Raw genomic sequence first — 14855 nt, 5'->3', positions numbered from 1 at the left:
TATAGATTAAAATTAGCTTGTATGGTATGATCCCACCTTGTAAAGCATCTGAATGTACATTGTGTGGATGTCTGTGTGAGTGTTCATACAAAAAAGCTTAAAAGGAAATATATCTAAAATCATATTGATGGTGTTAGGTGAGTTTTTATTGTATTTAGTGAATAGTCAGAAAGAAAATACTTTTTTTGAAAAAAGAAAACAATGCATGACTGCAGTGTAACAGAGTCTGCAAGAAGTGTTGCCCTGAGGGAAGCCAGAGGAGGGGGGACTAATTCTGACTCAGGTTGGTGGGAGAAGCCTTCCTGGAAGAGGTGTCATTGGACAGAGAATGAATAGTCAGGGGTCCATTTGTGTTCCTGTTTCTGCATAGTTTGTAGCTCATATTCAGTGCAGAAATGGGGAGCTCAGCAGAAAGCAAGCCCAACCCAGTTCTATGGGACATTCAACCTGTTTGCTCTCTGGTCATAAAAAATTCATGCCAATTAATTTAAAACCAGATGACAGGAAATGGAAGCCTAGAGCTTTAGAAAGACACTAGACAACAGCTTCGATTAGTGTCCAGTACAGTCACGTTGCCACTTTCTCCCACTTCCCCTGACCGGGTTGGGATTTTATACTCATTTGCAGTGGCAATGGCATTCCTGGGTATTAGGTTATCAGCCTTTTCTATTTCCTCAGTTACTATTTTGGATCGTTGAAGAAAGAATCACGTTCAGTTCATATTTTCAAAATGTGGTTTTAGAAATTATGCAGTTTTATACCAAAGCACTCTTTTGGGAATGTAAATAAGTATCGATATAATCTAGTCACTTTACGGAAAAGCTGAGGACAATGTAACAAAACAGGATGACCCTGCCTGGATTTGAAAACAACTTAATTGGTGGCCAGGTGGCACAGAATTGCATATCTGGGGTCTGAGGAGGGGGATGGAAACTGAGTGTGCTCCTGGGGCACTGGGGTGGGTTAGAAGCAGGCAAGCAGGGGCCCAGTCCCGGCTCCTTCAGTTACTAGCTGTGTGACCCTGGTGACTTTCTTGACATAGACTAAGTGTTAGGCATTTTTACGATTTCAGCTTTCAAAGATGAAAGACTTCAGTTCTGAAGTCACAGTGCATTGAAGGACTTCAGACCAGCTCCCCAAAGTGTAGTAGGGGCACCACTGGGAGTTGGCATAGTACATGGATGAGCGTTTTCAACTCCAAAACTAATTTATTTTAATAAATTGTGTGTGTGTGTGTGTGTGTGTGTGTGTGTATAGCACCTCACACCTATGACTTCCTAGATATTGTGCGAATGGTTTTAATGACAAATTCCTTTATGTTGTTAGCAACGTTGTTACAGAACCTATCTTAGTTGCAAGGTTGCTTTTCATAGGAGAGAAAGGGCAGAAATAGAGAGCTACAGAAACATTTTTTGAAAATTATTTAAAAATATAGTTAAGAAAAAATATGAATTCATTTGGAAAAATTAGTAAATGATAGTAGAGGTGACACATGGATATGGCAAAAATATGAATGGGGTACCAAAATTACAGCATCAGGCCTTAGACAGCTCGCTGAGCCTTGCTGAGCTGTAGTTTTCTTGCCTATAAACTCTCCCAGGGTGGTTATAAGGATCATGAAATCATATCTGTAGATATTATTAGCTCAATAGCTGTCACATAGTAGGGACTCAAATATATGAGTTTACTTCTCTTTTCCTTAGCCTTGCTTTTTCAAGTTAAAAAGGGTATCTGTGATCAGTCGGTCCAGTTTCCCTATTTTTCAGATGAGGTAACTGAACCTAGACTAGGGAAAGACCAGTCTGAGGGCTCCAAAAGTTGCTCACTTCTCACTTTTCTGGGCTCAGGTATGGACAGTGCCTGTCAGAGACCTGACCACACACCTGGAAAGGCCTTGGGGAAACTGATGAAAAGGATGGGAAGGAAAATGAGTTAATAAGGGCAATGGTCAACTGTCATGGCCTAACACAGGTGGCAAGAGAGGAAAATCATGACTGGCATGGTGCTTTTTAATATAGTATATCTTGATAGCCTCTGCTCTGAAAAATGGTAAACTCTATGTATAGAAGAAAAAAAAAAAGAAAAAAAAAAAAGCCCAAATTGTTGGACATGAATGTGTTGAGACTGTGGCCCTTTTCTTTGCTTTATTTCTCCTGGTATTTTTAATGGTCTTTTATATTTTGACATCTATGAAAAATAAAAAGTGCCCAAATGATTGGAAGGCTGAATTTTCTGTGCTGAGAGTTGGGCACCATCAGCGAGCGTCCTGCTTGACACATAACTATTAATTATCATGCTTAATTTATTATTGCACTTCATTTTTTAGTTATTTTGCAGCCCCTGACCACTCACAGTTTTCCCACTTACCTGGAATCATAAGTAGTTGGTAACCAATTCTAGGCATAAAACCGGTGATGCGTTTTAGTCCAGCGATCTCAAGGAATCAATTGTGTTTGTCTTCTTGTTTTGCAGATGGAAAAACTGAGAATCAGAGAGGGCTAGTGATCTCTCAGACACTTGGTCAGTAGGTAAGTAATGATGCTGAAAGTGAACCCAAAACAAGATATGCTTCTAGTCTGCACGACCTAACCCCTGCCAGACCCATTGTCCCAGGCTTGTGACTTTTCTGTTTTGTGCAATTCGGGTCAGTATTGCATGAGTCAGTAAATAAGATGAGCCAGTTTGAGGCATTTGAGTATTACTTGCACTTGTGACTTCTGTTTGTTCCCAGTGTGGAGTTGACATGTTTAACAGGTGAGTCTGTGAAGTCCTTTTAGGCCATATATGGCCGACATTGGGTCTTTGTCTGGGAATAGTGGGGCTTATTGAAAACTGGTCCATGCTGCAGTTGTTGTGACACTCACTCTCCCTTCAATAGACCCAACTGTTTGGTACATCAAGAACAGAGAGCTCTGGACTAGTGTGGTCAAGAGTTCTGGGCTCAAGTCCTGCAATGACCTGCTCTGTGACATTAGGCAAGCCACTTAACTCACAGATTCACTCATTCTGCTTTCTTTCTTTCACACTGTTTTTCCCCAGGGTATTTAGTCCTAGCCTCAGCGCTGGGCACTGAGAACAAGATAAATACAACATAGGCCCTTGAGGAGTTCACAACCCAATCAATGAGTTCCTCCATTTTCCCATTATTGTCTCATTATGAGAATTTCTAGCATCTGCTTTGGGATATACAGTTTGAAGGGTACTTTGTGATCTTTCCAACAACTCTATAATGTAGAAGGAAGTTGTTCCTGCCATTTTGCAAAGGAGAAAACGATGGCTGAAAGAGTGGGCCAAAGCCATACCTTGAGTAAGGGTTAGAGCTAGGCTTGAAACCCAGATTTACTAAATCCAAAATATTTGTTTCTAATAACAGCAGACTGTTCCACCTGGTAGTTGTAGCATCCAAATGGTCATTGTTGCATTCTTCCCCTTGGCAGTGAGTATCATGTTGGGGAGATTAGCAGCACTCTGGTGGTGGGATAATTTTCTGCAAGGGATTCTTTTCTACATCTAGCTGATTGTTCCAGAAAGCAATGTTTTCTCCGCCTGAGAGTGAAGGCAGCTGTGAGCTCGCAGTAAGCTGAGAACCAAGGGAAACCTGCTCCAGGCCCAGGGCTGGCTCTACCAAGTGTCTGGGATTTAGCATATCAGAGAGAATTCACCATGGGTGGAAGGAGTGACACAGCCCCCACCGCCCGCCCCCTTCTTGTGCAGTGACCTTGCTGTAAAACTGCTGCTTTTTTACCAAAGCTTAATGATCCTGGACTCCAAGCATGGTAGCTTCTGCTTTTGCTGAGTTGTCTTGCCTCAGGCAAGACACAGAGAATGCTGTGGATTAGAGGCTATGCTCTTTGTTTATGTGCATGACAACTCGTTGAGGATGAAGCTCTAGGGTTCCCTCCATGTCTGGAATTTCAAAAGGTGCATGAATGACCTCAGTGATCTGGCTTTTCTGTCTTACAATATATGTGTATGTTGCGAATTGTGACCGTGGTTGATGTAGATGCACCTAGAATGCTGTAATGTACATGATACGCAGCTTTTGCGGGAATGTGACTGTGAATGTGTGGGGTATGGGATTTTTGGGGAGTGTTGGGGAGTGTATGTGTGTGTGTGTGTGTGTGTGTGTGTTTAATCCCTAGGAGGCAATTCTTATTAAAAAAAAAAAAAACACTTATGGGTGTAATTTTTCAACAAGACCTAGAAATGGGCTTTTAATAAGCCTCATTAAACTCTTTGATTACTAGGGGAGGCCAATCACTCTTTCATCTTGGCTCAGATCACAGCTCTCCCTTGCTCTCTTCTTTGGGGTCAGACAAAAATGCCTGCTATTCATATTGGTCTTTCCAAAGCCTTTTCCCCTTCACCTGCCCTCTGCAGCCCCTGCTCCCACCCCAGTGCTTGTCTGATCTCTTTGCTTCAACCTCAGCACAGACAGTGCTGGTGTCGGGACTGACAGATGATAGCTGCAGGTGCTCCTGGAACCTGAGTGTCCCATGTCTTGAGTTGTCGCGGCAGGACACTTAGGGTCTTTGTTTAGGAAGCACTTTGAGCTGGGAGAGCTGGGGCTCCTTCCTTTCCCGGGGTGGGGGTCACTTACTACTGCAGGCTCTCAGCAGAATTGTGTGTGTGCAAACCCTTTCCTTCACAGGTTGAGTTTCCCCTTGTCTGACATGGGAGGAGGTGAAGCTCTGTTGAAAGGCAGGTTTTGCCCTGGACTGCCAGTATTCTGCCAGGTCTCCTGAGGAGAGCTGGTTCCCAGAGTGATTATCTTTCCTGAGCCAAGAGCCAGGTGCTCAGTGACAGGAAGAGAGGTAGGCTTAGCAACAGGCTTATCAAGCCCTACTACAAGAATGTTCATTCACATAAACAGGACTGGGTTTGTGCGGTTTTGTTCCTCTCTGGGCACCATCTGAGTTCTGTGGCTGGTGTGTTCTGAGCAGGAGTACCTCTGCTGCTTCTCAGAGGCAATGCACTCCCTGCGGTATGGGCTCCTGTCTGCGTCATCCTTGTGCACCCCACAGTAGCAGCACGGGGTTGAGTGTGCAGAGGGCCAGCCAGTGTTTGTGGTCTACATAGAAGATGCTGGCTCCAGGCAGCAAATGCCCACTTGGGGTATCCATGCTTTGTATAATGGAACATGCCTGCATTTAAGTCTTGACTTAGCTTCTTTTTTTTTGAGACAGAGTTTCACTCTTGTCACCCAGGCTGGAGTGCAGTGGCAGATTCTTGGCTCACCGCAACCTCTAGCTCCCGGGTTCAAACGATTCTCCTGCCTCAGCCTCCCAAGCAGCTGGGATTACATGCAACCGCCGCCACCTCCCCCAGCTAATTTTTGTATTTTTAGTAGAGACAGGGTTTCACCATGTTGGCCAGGCTTGTCTCAAACTCCTGACCTCAGATGATCTGCCCACCTCATCCTCCCAAAATGCTAGGATTACAGGCACAAGCCACCGTGCCTGGCCCCCAACTTAGCTTCTTACTGAACCAGCCTACTCACCTTCTCTGTGAGATTGCAGAAAACTGATGTTGAGGGTGTGTCCTGCACAAGCCTGCTTATTCAAGGGCTAGTGGAGGCTAAAAACCAGCCTGCATTCCACCTGCCAAGCCATGTGTCCCAGAGGGGCTACATCTGCCCAGAAGAAGAGACATCTTTTTCAAATTCATGCAAAGTCAATAACGGGGCTGGTAGTAGCTTTGTTTCTTTCAGCCTCAATTTCTTCATCATTTATCTAAATAGGCTGTAGGGATGATTTGTGATTATCCATAAAGTATAAGTGACACATAGAAACTGATAAATCATAGTGGTCATTAGTAGCTGTAATTGTAGCAGCAGTAGTAGTAGTAATGATGTCAGTAGTGATAATGCCTTATTTTTGTAGTGCTTTATATTTTGCAACGTTCTTTTGTATTTGATTATTTCATTAGCCATGCATTAAAGACAGGACTAGGATTGCTCTCTCTGGGACAAAGAGAAATATGATGTGACTTGCCTACTGTCAGCCCCTGAAGGCCTGACCTGGAGACAGCATACGCCATCCTGGCAATGATGTGAGGTTAGGATATGCAAAACTGGGGATGCTTGGAAGAGCTCAGAACCTCTTTCTGCCTACATGTCCATGCACATTATCTACCTTGGTCCTGGAGAGCCTGCCCTATTTAGAACATTCTGCCTGGTTCTTGCCAGAAACCCCATTGGTGTGCCAGCCTCTGGTCCCTGTGGCTGCAGTCATTGGCTCAGAACGGGGTCCAAACTGGGTAAGCCACTGAGCATCAGAGCCCTGCCTCACAGCCTAGATGGACATGTTTCCCAGGCCTTCAAAGCCACCCAGACAGACTCTCTAGGGATGGGGAACAATAGCCATCTCGCATGCATTTTCCAAACACCCCTTAGTCTCTGCACTTCAACTCTAGCCAACAGACATTTATGAAGCACCTACCATATACGAGACACTCTGGTGACATCTTACATACAATTTTTTCCTAACCTTTTTTTTTTTTTTTTTTTTTTTAAGGGGCAGTGTTTTGCTCTGTCACCCAGGCTAGAGTGCAATAATGTGATCACAGCTCACTGCAGCCTCGAACGTCTGGGCTCAAGTGAACTTCCTGCCTCAGCCTCCCGAGTAGCTAGGACCACAGGCATATACCACCATGCCTGGCTAATTGTTTTATTTTTAGTAGAGATGGGGTTTCACTGTGTTGCCAAGTGTAAGCCACCATGCCCATCCTATTTTTTCTAACTTCTGTACCTATTTACAAGATGAATAAGTGTCAGAGAGTTAATTAACATACCAAAGATTTCATAATTATTCAGTGGTAATGCTGGGATTTGAACTCACGTATTTAGACTAGAAAGCTTATGCACTTACATAAAGCATGTAGCACACAGTGGCTAGCAAAAAATGGTTGTTACCCATTAGTGATAGTGTTTTAAAAAGTGATTATTAATAAAGTACTTACCATCCTGCATCCTAACTGCTAGTTCTCCTGTGGTCCTTTCCCATTGGACTGTGAGGTTTCTGAGGGCAGAAACTGGGAGTCTCAGCCCTTAACAGGGTACAGGGTTTATAGCAACTGATTGATAAATGAATGACTAACAATATTGACAATGGCTACATGGCTATTTGCTAGGCATAGTGCTAAGTGCCTTATATATATTATTTTAATTCTCAAAGCAACCCTATAAGATAGATACTATTATTAAAACCATTTTACACTAAAGAAAAGACCTTAAAGAGTTTTGAATAACTTTCCCAGGTTGCATAGCTGGTAAGTGGCTGAGCTGGGAATGGGACCCAGCTTGACTGACATGAAAGCTTGGTGCTTAATATCTCACCCAGATATACTGGCCTCCTGCAGGTGTTCCTGCATGTGCCCTAGCCACAGCCGATGCCCATGGCTCCTTCAGAGAATTACTGGAAAGCTGTCATTCAAATCCATTGCCTTCTAATGCAGGGCTATGAGAGGTTTCCATTTAGAAGAGACAAAGCTGGTGAAGGCTGGGAAGCTGTAGTTATGTATGAAAGACAGCATGAAAAGCCACTGGTAGAATTAGCAAGAAAAGGGTGACTTCCTGGGGAACAAACCCAATTTGTAAGACATAAGTAGGGGCAAAATCAGCCTCAAGAGGTACAATCATTTGGGCTCCATGGAAAACAGTGGGGAAATGTTTCAGTGGAATTTACTGGGAGTATTTCTTGAGTTTGGCAAGTCCACTACAGCATGCTCATTGGTGGTCGACGACAGGAGAAAGGGGAGGTCTTGGTGCATTGCTCTCAAGGGAGGGCTTTTGCTTCTAGTGCCTTCCCCCAAGACCTCATGGACCGGTGACTTGTTTCATCATGTGGAACTTCATCTTATGCAAGCTGAAGAAACGGTGTGCCAGTTTCATTGCTGCAAGATAATTGACCCCTTATGACTTCATCCAGACGGTAGCAGCAACATGTGCTCTTAGTGAAAGACCAGCAGCTGGGAGACACATTTGAGCTGGGAAAGAGAGGGGCTTGGAGTGGCTCTGGACTACCTAGGCAGGACTAGGATTCTGATCCCTGACTCCTGCCAGCACCAGGGCTCCATTTGCATGAATCAAGGCTGTGTGCTAAGTCCTGGGACTGCAGTGAGGGGTGCTAGTGCCCTCATCTATAAAAGCTAGAACAGGAACAAGTGCTTGGGGAGACTACATATGAATACTCGTTGGCAGAGGGAGAAGTATGCTGATTAATAGCACAGTGACCTATCAGAGCCTTCATGGACTTGTCTTTGGGTGGAACCAGGGCTTTGCCCTTTTGGAGGCTGGCCCTGTACACTGGAGTAATAATACTGGGCCTGGAAGCTGGACACTGAAGGCACTTACTTCCCCACCTCCACCCCCTCGCCCCAGCAATGGCTTTTAAATCATGCTCTGCAGGGCCCTGAGAGGTTAATGAAATCCTCTCTGGGATTTCCATAGGAGATAGGCAGATTTCCTGCTGACTTCTAGGCCCCCACCCTGCAGATCCTCTACTCCCTGTTTGCACGGTGGGCTTCCTTGTTGCCAGGGTGGATGTTTGGCTGGCACACACCCCCATGACCATGCTGTTTGATTGTAGCCGATGTCCATTCTCATTGGCAGTGTGCCTGTACCACAGCAGTTATTAAATGTTTTGAATTTTACTCTTGTTTGCAAACCTTCTTTGGACAGAGGAAAACTGTGCTGTTCCATGCCAGCTGCATCCTAACTTAGGCACATCATACCAGTGATCAACCTTCAAGCCACTGCTACACAGAACTAAAGCAGTTTTGTTGTCTTTGAGAAGGGTTTTCTGTGCTTCCCCATGCATCCTAGGGTCACAGAGTCACCTGGTTGTCACCAATCCACATGGCTATGTGGGGTTTGGCTATTTGTTTACTGCCCACCTGCCCCCACCACCATCACCACTCCACCCAGAGCCACCACAGCAAAAACCCTGGTTTTCTTGCAGTGGCAGATCTGAAAGCTGGAGTTTGTCTTTTCCATCCCAGCCCCTGGCCTGTCTCTTTAGGAGGCAGATAGCATGCTTCATTGCCTGCCTGTGGACCTGGCTCCCAGATTCACTCAGCTGTGCCTTTACAAACAAACAGCTCTAAATGAGCAGGATGTGCCAGCTTTTCTGGGAGGATTCCTTATGAGTACCTACTATGTGCTTTGCATTCATTCTCTCATTTAAATGTCACACCTTTCCCTGTTTGGTGTCATTCCAGTTGTACAGATGAGGGAACACAGAATAAGCCACTTTCTCAATATTGAGTTTCCCATCAATAAAATGGTCCAAAGAGGAACAAGACAGTCATTTGTTGTGGTGGTATCAGGGATTCTAGCACTGGATGGTTAGATCATCTTTGGGATTACAGGATGCTCATCAGTGCTTGTTCCAGGATCTGATCACCACCCGCCGGATACTGCAGTGGTACAAAGGGAGGGATGGTGAGGGGAGTTCCTGAGCCACTTCCATTGTTTTCTAGAAATCACACACTGATTTCTAAGAAAGCAGCAGAGGTAGACACTTTCTGCCTGTGACTGGATTGATCGGATGCCAAAAAACCCAGATTCTAGTCTAGGTTCTGCAATAAGTCTTCTAGGTGACTTGGGAAATCATTTAGCCTTTCTGTTCCTTTTGCTCAAAAGAAATAATAACCTTAAAGAGTTGCTATGTTTATAAAATATTACATACATATAAATTGAAAGCATTATGCCAATGAGAGTTATTAGCACATATTCTTCATCCTCCTACTGACACCTTTGATCTATAATGATTTTAAAAAGTGAGTCACGGATAAATGCTATCTCTTCTAGAGTTGGAGTCTGGGAGGAGAACTGACTGAGAATGAGAGGAATAAAGCCAACCCATCATTTATAGAATAGAGAGCCTCCAAGCCAAACTAAAGTAGAAACTGCTGGGAGCAGTGGCTCACGCCTGTAATCCCAACACTTTGGGAGGCTGAGGTGGGTGGATCACCTGAGGTCAGGAGTTCAAGACCTGCCTGGCTAACATGGCAAAACCCAATCTCTACTTAAAAAAAAAAAAAAAGAAGAAAGGTAGAAACTTACCTCTAACCTAGGCAAAAGAGAAGAAAGAATCGATAACTTATCTTTGAATTACCTTGCCACCAAGGGAAAAAGAGAAAGCTAATGGATTACAAATTATTCCCCTTGGTTAACGTTGAGTCTTCCTTTGTTGAGGAATAAGTAAACACAGATGACAAGCTACTAGCTAAGCAGAGACAGGTATAGTTTGTGCAGGAATGGCAAATACTTGATGTATTAGGTTGAATTCTCCAGAACCAGACTCTAGGACAGAGATTTGCATGCAGAAAGTTTATTGGAGCATGCTCTTAGGATCAGCACCTGTGAGGGAGTAAGGGAAGAAAGGGACGAGTTGAGCTGCAAGGTAATCACAGCAAAAATGTCAGCTGATTCCACAGGGAACTCTGGAGCTGGGATGGTCTTCAGATGTCTCACACTGAGCCAAAGGGAGTTGGCCTTGTTGCCCGCTGCAATGACAGCTGTAGACTGCCCACAGGTGACAGCTCTCTTGGGCTGAAGACCATTCCTGGAGACTCAACTGATACCTGTCAGCAGCCAACAGCAACAGTCCCTGCAGCTGGAGGAATGAATGTCTCAGTCCCAAAGGAAGTAGTCAGGGTGGCACATCACAGCATTAAGTACATTTGGCCTGTGGGCTGCCATTCTTTTCTCCCACTCCCCTGCAGACACCACTGTTGAAACAACTCTCTACCGCTGCATTCAGATGAGGGCTCAGAATTTTTTCAAACACAATACTTTAGATAAACATTATCAATCACCTGGAATTTGCTCATGAAAAAGGACCCTATTTGCTACCTTTGCCCTCTACATGTGTAGGAAACATTTATTGATGGTGTCATAATAAGTCTTGAGTTTTGTGATTGCTCTTTCAAGGTCAAACAGTTGGCAAACCTTAGACAATTCCCTGTATGTCTCCTGGGAGACAAGATTTTCTCTTATTTTTCCTTATGATGCCCTCTTACCGCACTTCATTCAAGCTCTGACTTATTTTCCCCTTACCCTAGTAAATGCAGTTTTCCCTATGGTTCATTTTTTTTTTCTCTTTTTTTATTTACCACACACTCTCTTGTCATCTCACCCATTCTTATTTCAACCAGCAGTCCACCTTAGATATCCCTCCTTCCCCCTAGTTTTATATTGCCAATCATCCGCTAAATCTGTCCACCTGCTTAGCCCCTCTAGCCTCCATAAAAACAGCAAATTACATTCACATTAGCCAGTAAAGAAGCTGATGCTTAGCTCTCTCAAGATGCTTTTAGAAGATGTAACGTCTTGCAAGAGACAGAGCCGGGCATTATCATGGGTCTGGAGATAAGCTGGGATTTATCATAGGTCTGTTGTCTCCCAAAGCCTGTGCTCTTTCTTCTGTACCTTTGAAATATTTGTTGGGATGATTTCTTCATGAATCCAGATTCTCTTTACTGAGCTTTGCCAGAGTTCCCTGTGGAATCAGCAGAGAAGTCTACATACTTTGATTGTCAATCCCGCAGGTCACTGTGAATAACTGCAGAGTGATAAGTTACTTCACCCCAGTGGGTGAGTTGGGGACATTTCTGCTTTCACTGAGCAGAGTATAGAGTGCTAGGCATAGCCTGGCTTTTAAGTCTACTAGCTTACTGTTTCATTTACTTCTGAAGATATTCCAGTGGTAAGGAGACTTTGGGATCACAAACTCACTGTCAGGGTCTAAGGGTTGGGGAGACACTGAAGCCAAGTAATGGGCTGGTTATGGCTTTTGATAAATGAGAACTGTGGTCAGTCCAGCTGGCCACGTGCCAAAAGCCTAGCAGTTTCACAAGGGGACCAACCTGGGTTTCTGTGCTGAATGCCTGTTCCTATATCTACCATCCTTCTCCTTCAAGGAAGAGGTATTTGGTAAAGAGAGGTCTCTTGGTTTTAGCTGAGGGCCAATTCCATTGAAACCAAGATCAATTAGGCTGTTGGGGTTCCCACTGAGGCCCCTATTCTGTACCAGATATTCAGCTAAGTATCCCACGCCTTCATCCTTAAGGTGTGGGCTGATGTGTTTTTGGTGTTGCTTAAATAGCAGACATGGGCCCCACAGCTTCCTGATGCAGTGTGACTTCTGAGCTCTGACAGTTTGTTGATTCTACCCTCTGCCCTTGAGACAATGACTTTTTTGCATAGGGAAGAATCTAGAATCCTCATGATGAGTAAAAGATGGGCTGATTTGAGTCTTCACTCTCTTTTTTGCTACAGATTTGCTATGTGATCTTAGACAGTCACTTGACCTTTCTGGTCCTCAGTGTTACCTCAGTGTCAGTGTTGAAAATGGCCATTATAATGCATCAAGCACCCTACTTGTTGGGGAACCAGGAGTATAATATAGGTGCTCTATAAGTGATGCATGTTTCCCTTCCTCACCCCCAACTCATTACTTAGTGAGGTCTCTGAAGAAGTGTTTACTAGACATTCATGATCTACAGAACATGGATATTTCCTCAAGGACTACATTAAATCTTTGTCGGATGACCCAGGGCTGGGTGGGTCTGGGGGTCATCATCTGGCACGCTTTCTCACTGGACCCTAAGGAGACTAGGTTCCATACCCAATACTTTCTACCAGCCATGATGTGGAGAAGATTCCTCTTCATTTTCTGGTACTTCACCTATTCCGTCTTCCTTTCTAGTGGCATGTAACCAAGAATGTTCAGAAGAGGCCACCAGGGCAGAGTGAAAGGCATCCTGCCCCATGTGCTGGTTTTATAAAACCAGAACACTCTCATGACCTCTCCAAGACTTAGTCTTCTCATTTATAAAGTAGGGCAATACTGCTTTCCTTAGTAGCATTCTCTGAGAATTGCATGTGATAATACACATGAAAGCACACTTTGCAACAAACATATGCCAATGAAAAATTCTGTCTCCTGTGAGTTTTTATTTCTTGGTCTGGCCCCTTCACCAATAGCTCCCAACACAAGTTCCTGAATGTATTTGGTCTATGCAGACAGCTTATCCAACATGCTATTTGCGGCTATCAAGTTTCCTGATGAACTTTTAAAATTTATTTATGTGTTTGTTTTCCTCTCTAAATTCCAAAATGTTTAAGAATGAGGTCCAATCTTAATTCATCTATTTCCCAATTATGTAATAGATGCTCCATAATTGTCTGAGGAAATAAATGAAGATGAAAGAAAATTAGAACGATGGGTACCTGCTTCATATCTGCTTATGTAATCCTCACACCAGTCCTGTAAGGTTTGTGTTATTTCCACTTCTATTTAAAAAAAAATTTTTTTTTGAGACAGAATTTCACTCTTGTTGCCCAGGCTGGAGTGCTGTGGCACGACCCCGGCTCACCGCAACCTCTGCTTCCTGGGTTCAATCAATTCTCCTGCTTCAGCCTCTCGGGCAGCTGGGATTACAGGTGTCCACCACCACACTCAGCTAATTTTTTTTTTTTTTTTTGTATTTTTAGTAGAGATGGGGTTTCACCACTTTGGCCAGGCTGGTCTTGAACTTCTGACCTCAGGTGATCCCCCCGCCTCCACCTCCCAAAGTGCTAGAATTACAGGTATGAGCCACCATGCCCATCCTATTTCTACTTCTAGAAAACAAAAATTGAGGCCAAACATGAAGCCACTTACCCAGAATACATAGTAACTGGTAGAGCAAGGGATGATGGCCTTAGACTCCTGGACTCCAAAGTGAGTGCTCATATTCTCTACTTCATTTTCTCTGGCTCTCTTTCTCTTTTTTTCACATTATTATTGTGCAAACAACATGGAAACAATAATAAAAAAAACCAGAAATACAATCACCTTTCATTGCACCACTTCTAGCAAGTCAGCTGTTTCCATTTTTTCCACATTCCCTATAGCCTCTTTCTTGCATATGTTTTCTGTAGCAGCATTACTGAGATATAATTCACGTGCTATAAAATTTACCCTTTTAAAGTAACATTTCAGTGTTTTTTTAGTCTATTCACAGAGTTGTGCAACCATCACCACAATCTAACTTTAGAACATTTCATCACCCCAAAAAGAAACCCTGTGCTCATTAGCAGTCATTCCCCATACCCTGCTTCCCCCTAGCCCTTGGCAACCACTCCACTAATCTACTTTCTCCCTCTTTATGGACTTGCCTGTTCTGAACATTTTATATAAATGGAATCATACAAGATGTTGCCTTTGTGTCTGTTTTTTGTTGTTTTTTTTTTTCACTTAGCATAATGTCTTCAAGGTTTATCCATGTTACAGCATGAATCAATACTTTATTCTTGATACACCCACACCCATACCCACCCACACACACACATACCATATTTTGTTTATCCATTTATCAGTTGATGGGCATTAGGGTTATTTCCATTTTTAACTATTATGAATAATGATGCTATGAACATTCATGGACAAGTTTTTATGTGGACATAAATTTCAGTTCTTTGGGGTATATATCTAGCAGTGATATTGCTAGGTCATATGGCAACTCTATGATTAACTCTAGGTCGTATGGCAGTTTTTAGTAACTGCCAACCTATTTTCAAATATAGCTGCACCATTTCACAATACCACCAGCAATGTATGACATTTCCAATTTTTTTACATCCTTTTCAATACTTTTTATGTCTTTTTTATTTCCTTGTGGGTTCGAAGTGGTATCTTATTGTAGCTTTGATTTGGATTTCCCTAATGATGAATGATATTCAGCATCTCTTTTTTTTTTTTGAGACTGAGTCTTGCTCTGTTGCCAGGCTAGAGTGCAGCGACAAGATCTTGGCTCACTGCAACCTCTGCCTGCCTCCCAGGTTAAAGCAATTCTCCTGCCTCAGC

The 14855-nt window shown here is 43.5% G+C and overlaps 1 protein-coding gene across 19 annotated transcripts in view; it reads left to right on the top strand.

The window, feature by feature from the left end:
- TENM4 (teneurin transmembrane protein 4) overlaps positions 1-14855 on the top strand; it is a 3040222-nt gene that overhangs the window by 2397813 nt on the left and 627554 nt on the right. For 7 of the 19 annotated variants that reach the window (XM_054526090.2, XM_063711315.1, XM_054526091.2 and 4 more), the window contains one exon: positions 2473-2528. The exons of 11 other annotated variants lie outside the window; for them this stretch is intronic. The gene's annotated coding sequence lies outside the window, so the exon portion shown is untranslated. Of the gene's footprint in view, positions 1-2472; positions 2529-2565; positions 13282-14855 lie in introns of those variants that run through there. One more of the 19 variants, XM_054526096.2, reaches the window with a different exon arrangement.

Source organism: Pongo abelii, chromosome 9 (genome assembly GCF_028885655.2).
Source record: "Pongo abelii isolate AG06213 chromosome 9, NHGRI_mPonAbe1-v2.0_pri, whole genome shotgun sequence".
NCBI classification, from domain to species: domain Eukaryota; kingdom Metazoa; phylum Chordata; class Mammalia; order Primates; family Hominidae; genus Pongo; species Pongo abelii.
This window is presented reverse-complemented; position numbering and strand designations above follow the sequence as displayed.